This window comes from Octodon degus, unplaced genomic scaffold (genome assembly GCF_000260255.1).
Source record: "Octodon degus isolate 3935 unplaced genomic scaffold, OctDeg1.0 scaffold00051, whole genome shotgun sequence".
Classification (NCBI taxonomy): domain Eukaryota; kingdom Metazoa; phylum Chordata; class Mammalia; order Rodentia; family Octodontidae; genus Octodon; species Octodon degus.
In genome coordinates, this window is record NW_004524627.1 from 10,095,023 (window position 1) to 10,101,645 (window position 6,623).

Sequence of the window (6,623 nt, forward strand, 5' to 3'; positions counted from 1 at the left end):
ATATGTGTGCCTATGTTTATAGCAGCACAATTTGTGATAGCCAAATCTTGGAAACAACCAAGATGCCCATCAACTGAGGAATGGTTGAAAAAGATATGATGTTTTTACACCTTGTGATTCCTTCTATGGTGATTGTTTAGTTTCTTTATCTGTGATTTTTAAAATTTAAAACTACTGTAAAAATAAGAAGCAAATAAATATCTACTAATCCTATTTTTACTCACTTTTGAGTTGTAGGATACAAATTAAGATTAACATTTTACTCATTATAATGTGGTCCTACTGCACAAGAGGACACAGCCTTGTCATCTGCAATTCACAATGCAAGTTGGAAAACATCTTGAATGTTCTACATTCTGTTTAGTGAGACTTGTTCAGTGATCTTGTGTTTGGATACTGGCGACATATCAAGCAGCTTTAAAAACCTTCAAGCACTGACTCTTAGTTTCTGTACTTAATTCCTTTTGGCTAAACATAAGCAGTTTGCAGATAGCACTGGTGCAAGGAGCATACTTGGTGTAGCATTACGCTAGGGAATACTTGCCTTAGAAAGAGATAAGGACTTCATTAATAAGAGAGAGAAATAGACCACAGATTTATGGAAGATCAAGAAATTTTTTTTAAATTTATTTATTTATTTATTTTACATTTATTTAGTGTGTGTGTGTGTGTGTGTGTGTGTGTGTGTGTGGCCAGCTCAGCCCACCAGGGGGCGGGGCTGGCTGGCATGTGGTGCTGGGGGATTGAACCGCGGTCCCTGTGCTTTGCCAAGCTTGTTCCAAGTAGTGCTTTAGACCACTGAGCCATCTCACCAGCCCAAGACCAAGAAATTTTAAGGAAAAAGAGGTTAACTATATGGATAGAAGCAAGAAAGAGGACCAAAAATAAGCCTTTGAGTTGACAGTAGGACATTAGCGACTTTTTTTCTTTATTTAGGACAGGGTGCTCAGGGTCTCACTATTTAGATCAGACTCCTAGTGATTCTCCTGTTTACAGCCTCCCAAGTGCTGAGATCACAAGCAGGCACCACCACACCCAGTCTCACTGTGCCCTGGAGGCAGGGCCGGCAGGGCACACCGCCATTGTGCTCTGCCGAAGCAGGCACTTTAGTCTGCTGATCTATCAGCCTGGCCCTTTAGTGACTTTTGAAAGAGTTATTTCAGTAGTTCTCTGCTAGTGGTAGTGAAGAAATCCAGGTTCTAGTGAGCTCAGGAACTGGGAAAGTAGTATAAACCAATGGCGACTACCCTTTCAAGAAGTAAGACTATAAAGAAATACAAATAGTGTGGAAATTTGGAGGTGTAAACCCATAGAAGGGATATTTGTTAGACTAGGGGAGGCTTAAAAAATTGTCTCGCAGGGGATGGCTGTAATCCCAGAACTCTAGGAGGCTGAGACAGAAGGATTACAAATTCAAACCCAGTCTAGGGCATTCTGTTTCTAGTAAAAGAAACAGAATGGGTATGTAACTTAGTGATTAGGTCCTGGGTTCAATCCCTGGTACTGAAAAAAAAAAAATTTCTGAAGCCATATCATGTGAAGAGACTTTCCTTTCTTTAGTATTGTCTCAGAAAGCTACAGTGGGGAATTTAAGAATTTTCATTTACTCAACTGCTCCTGGTTTATGCAGAAGAAAATGCACTTCTTAAATGTGCTAGGGAATATAATTAAATTAAGCCATATTAAAGACACATATTATCTTGTAAATTGAGATCTCTCTTTGATTTATTGTATTTGTGGGTTAGTTCTCATGTTGGTAAAATAGTTTTGTTTTTTTTTTTTGGTGGAGCTAGGGATTGAATTCAGGCCCATGCGCTTGCCAGGGAAGTGCCTATTGCACTGAGCCATCTTCCTGACTGCCCCCAAAAACACAGTGACATGTACTCTGAAGTTTTTTTTTTTTTTTTTTTGACTGAACCAGGGATTGAACTCAGGCCCTTGCAGCACTTTCCAGGAAAGCATTTATTCTACTGAGCCATTTCCCCAGCCCTAAAATAGGTTTAATACATGAAGTTATATCTATATGTGAAGAATTTACTTCGGTTCCCAGAATGTTTTGCTTCTTTGCCCTCCCTAATCCTAGTATTTACCATGTGCCCAATGCTAGGTACTGAGGTACTAAGGCTACCACTATGCCTAAGATTTAGAATCCATTCAGAAAAGGTTCACAGGGGAAATGTTATTAGTCATTGTTATGGTTGATATTTGTTGTCTCCCAAGAGCCTCATGTATTCATCAGTTGGCTTTTCAAAGGTGATTAAATTATGGGGACACTGTAGCTGACTTGTTAGGAGGGAGTACCTGGTATGAAGATGCTGGGGGTGTGGCCTGGAAGCATGTGTCCTACTTCTTTTTTTGTTCTTTCTGCTCCTGTTTGCTGCGCCGTGAGCAGTCCTCTGCTGATGTGCTCTTCTGCTGCCCTGCCTTGGAGTTTGTGGATCATGGACTGAAACCTCTGCAAATGTCAAGTCAAAATAAACTCCTCCTTCTTTAAGGTGTGGATTTCTGATATTGTGTCTCAGTGACAAAAAACGTGACTAAGACAGCTTTTAGTACCAGAGAAATAGGGTCATTACTCTGATGCTACCTGACTATGTGGTTCAGAAGCCCTTGGAAGTGGCTTGTGTGAGGAATTGGAAAGGTTTGGTGATGCTGGATAGAAAAACATTGGTGTGTTGTAAGCTGAGCTTGATTGGAGATTCTGGTCAGGTCTCAAAAGACCAGAATGCTGATTTTTAAAAGCAGATGGAAAAGATCAGACTTAGGAGATTTAAACTAAGAACAAGGACTCCATTGGCAGTTTGACTCCAGGCAATATGTGTTATGATCTGGCAGAAAAAAGTGTCTACAAATTGCTTATATCTTGAGACCTTGGAGTAGTCTGAGATTAAGGGAATGGACTAATTAACCTGGTAGAGGAAATTTTAAGGCAGCCTAATGTTTAGGCTATATCATGTGTGCCATGTATTGCTTTTAGCCAGATATAGAATGAAAATTATGAGCAAACATCCCATTTGAAAAGTTTAGTCTGGACGCGGTGGCGTGCTCCTGTAATCCCAGCACTTGGGAGACAGAAATCAGGAGGATCACTACTAATGTGAGCTATGTAGTGAGACCCTGCACAAAAAAAAAAAAAAAAAAAAAAGGAAAAGGAAAATACAGGATCCATTTGAAAAGTTTCCCATTTCTCCACGAATGAAAGGCCAGCAAAATTGGAGCAGAGGAAATCTGGGTTGAGGAATGACTAGGGCATATCAGGAATCAGTAAGATCCCTCCCTTTTCAGGGTGAAAGTTGCAAAAATGAAAGGTATTGCTTAGAGAAGAGAGCCCCAGGATACCCTGCTCCAGGATAAGAATTGCTGCCTAGGGAATCTATTCCTTGGGATTTAATTCAAAATTCTTAGCCATCTAGACACTCCAATGCTTCTGCAGTCATAATGCAAATGGTCTGGTTATTTGCGAAGGTGGTAGATCTTGCTGTCATCCACTTGCTGTTGGTTGTGGGCTAGGGTAGAATTGTGGTCTTAGGGAAGCTTCCACTCAGATTTCAGAAGAGGGTCTGGGAGGCCAGGTAGTGTGGTCTTGAAGTGAAGCCAAAAGTATAGTGGAGAACCCAGGAAGTTGGAGAAGTCAGAAATATGGAATGTCTGAGGAGAGAGCCATAAGGGCTATAACCCTGGGCCATGCCATAGGGTCAGGGCCACACAAGTTCTTTTAGATCAAATCTCACCACAACTTGCCCCAGGTGCTGGACATAGAAGTACAAGACCTAATGTTTGTCCTGCAGTCTTTGGGTCTTGCTTTGGCCCAATTTCTTACCTCCTTGGTTCTCTTTTTTGGAATGGGAATGTTTACCTTGTGTCTTTGTATGCCAGCAGCACTTAACCTTCTTTTTTGATTTTTACAGGGGCTCACAAGTAAGAGTTGGTTTTGAGTCTAAGAGGAGACTTTGGACTTGGACTTGATACTGTTAAGATTTGGGTGACTCTTATACATGGGTAAAATGCATTTTGTTAAAGAGTGAGTCTTTTGGGGTCCAGCGCTGGAATATTATAGATATCCCCCAAGAGCCTCATATGCTCAGTAGTAGGCTTTTCAAAGGTGACTCGGTTGTGAGGGCATTAAAACTGAGTTACTGTCAGAAGGTGGGATGCGGTAGGAAGAGATGGGTCACCAGGCTTGTGACCTGGAAGGGTTTATCTTCCTTCAACACTCCTCCCCTCATTCTCTGTTGTTCACCATGCCTGGAGCAGTCCTACCCAGCAGTGTCTGTCTGCCACATTGTCCTTTCTTGAAGTTGTCAGATGATGGCTTGAAATTTCTATAGAACAGCAACTAAAATAAACATCCCCTTCCCCTGAAACTGTGTCATCATCCAGATACCTCCCGAAATAATTAAAGCCATCATACCACAGTGATGTATGTACACCCGTGTTTATAGCAGCACAATTCATGTCTTGGAAACAGCCTATATGTCCATCAACAGATGAATGGGTAAAGAAAGTGATATGTCACATCATAAGAAAGACAAACTTGAGTCATTTGTAGAAAAATAGATGTACCTTGAGGCAATAAAGTCAAATAAATGAGATACACAGCTTAAATATTGTATTTTTTTCTTATTTATTTACTTTTGAAGATAAAAATTTTGGGGGAAATAGAGAGAGGGAGAGAGAGAGAGAGACAGAGACAGAGAGAGAGACAGAGAGACAGAGACAGAGAGAGACAGACCCAGAAGGTGGGTTGCTCCTGTCTGGTTTTTCTTCTGAGAAACTCAGTGCATAAATAAAGTGCAAAAAAGAGGGGGAAATGTTATTGCAATCCAGCACAGACAATGTACTGTATATACAAGGGTACCTTGACTTAGTATAATTGTTTTATGTTTCTTGCCTTGTTAGTCTGTTAATCTGTACGTATAATTAACTTTATAAGGATTTATAAGATAAATGAGTGTGATTTTGGTAAAAAAGGATGAAAGGGAAAAAACAAGAACTGAGATGTGTTACGTACTAATTCCTCATAATGAATCTAATCACTATGTACTGCAAAAGTCTACTAATAAATATAAAAAACTTTTAAAAGTTGAAAGTGTCAAGTGTTGGGTCTCACTGACCAGAAAAATGACTAAGACAGTCACAGCACTTTGTGGTCGAAATAGCTAAAAAACAGCAGCTGAGGTGAGCTTAGGGATGGTCAAATCAGAAACCCTGAAACATTACTAAGAACACAGATTCTTTCCATATTTGTACTGTGCTCATTGTAGCATTTCTGCCTTATCCATAGGTTGGCCTGCCTCAGGTTACAACAGCTGCAGCAATTGGGCAATGCCATATTCTTCTAATAGCTATGTGGTAAAACTCAGCCATCCATGTAGCTCACTTCAGCAGGGTCCCCACCAACTGTCTTCCATCTTCCAAAGATAAAAACTGCATCTTGAGCTCTTGTGAAAATCCAGGCCAAAGCGAATGAAACTACCACTTTAATCACATTAATTCTTTGCGGCTGGACCTGGACCAGGCCCCTACCTCCTGCAAACATTTGGCACCCCGAATAGAGGGTTCTGAAGTTAGGCAGGACTGGCTGTTGAGTAGGTGAGTGCTCACCAAGCCTTCACAAGGCACATGACATGCGGGACTGAGAAAACAATCTGTTGTACAGTTTACTGGATTAAATCCACACTTGGACATCCCTGTTGCTTCAGTACTTTCTCAGCTGTTCTAGACACGAATGTTTACATCAGGGCACACCTGTGTTCTATTTACAGCACCTGATTTGGGGCATTCTGAATGGGCAGTGAACAGCGTCTGTGAAAGACAGAAAATCATGTACTTTAAATGAGACATCTATTACTATTAATACCAAGAGATGGAAGAGATACATCTTCTAAGCTAATTTTTGGAATAAGCTCTTCTGATGTCTTTATGCGTTATGTAATGTAATTGTCATCAGTAAGTGGAGTCAAATATATGTGGGTTCCCGAGTTCTGCCAACCATCTGCTTTGTGATATAGAGCAAATTAACTTCCCCAAGTCTCTTTCCCAGTGTGTTCTAGGGCTAATACTACTCATTTTTATGGGGATTAAATAAAATTATGTAAAGCGGTTAACGCTGGCCTGGAACACATCATAGGAAGCCCGCTTGCCAATGATGTGCTCAAACGCCACCATTCCTGTGATCTCTCTTGGATGTTTGGATGGTGCTTTCCTGTTTTTACACTACTAAGACCTTTTTACTACACTATGAGCTGTTCATTGCTCCTTGCTTCCTTTTCCTTATCGGGATCTCCGAAAGGCCAGTAATTGTCCTACACTCTAACTCCTGGCTGTTGGCGAGGTTGGCCCTGCTCAGCGTCCCACGTTTGTTTTTGTTTTGGCTGACTGCTTATCGGATTGGGCCGGAGGAGCGGGGAGAGGGGCGCGGCCTGCGGGAGAGGGGCGTGCCCACCTAGGGTGCGCTCCCCCGATATGCCCTGGGGGCCCAGCGTCCTGGGCTGAGCGGGGGTCCCGGAGGTCACCAACTAGGCTCTGGATAAAGCCGCCCGACCGGCGCGCCGGCCTCGAGGGGCGCGCCCGGGTGGAAGCGCGCGCAGCTGCCGCGCTCGCTTGGGGGCGGCCCGGCCTTC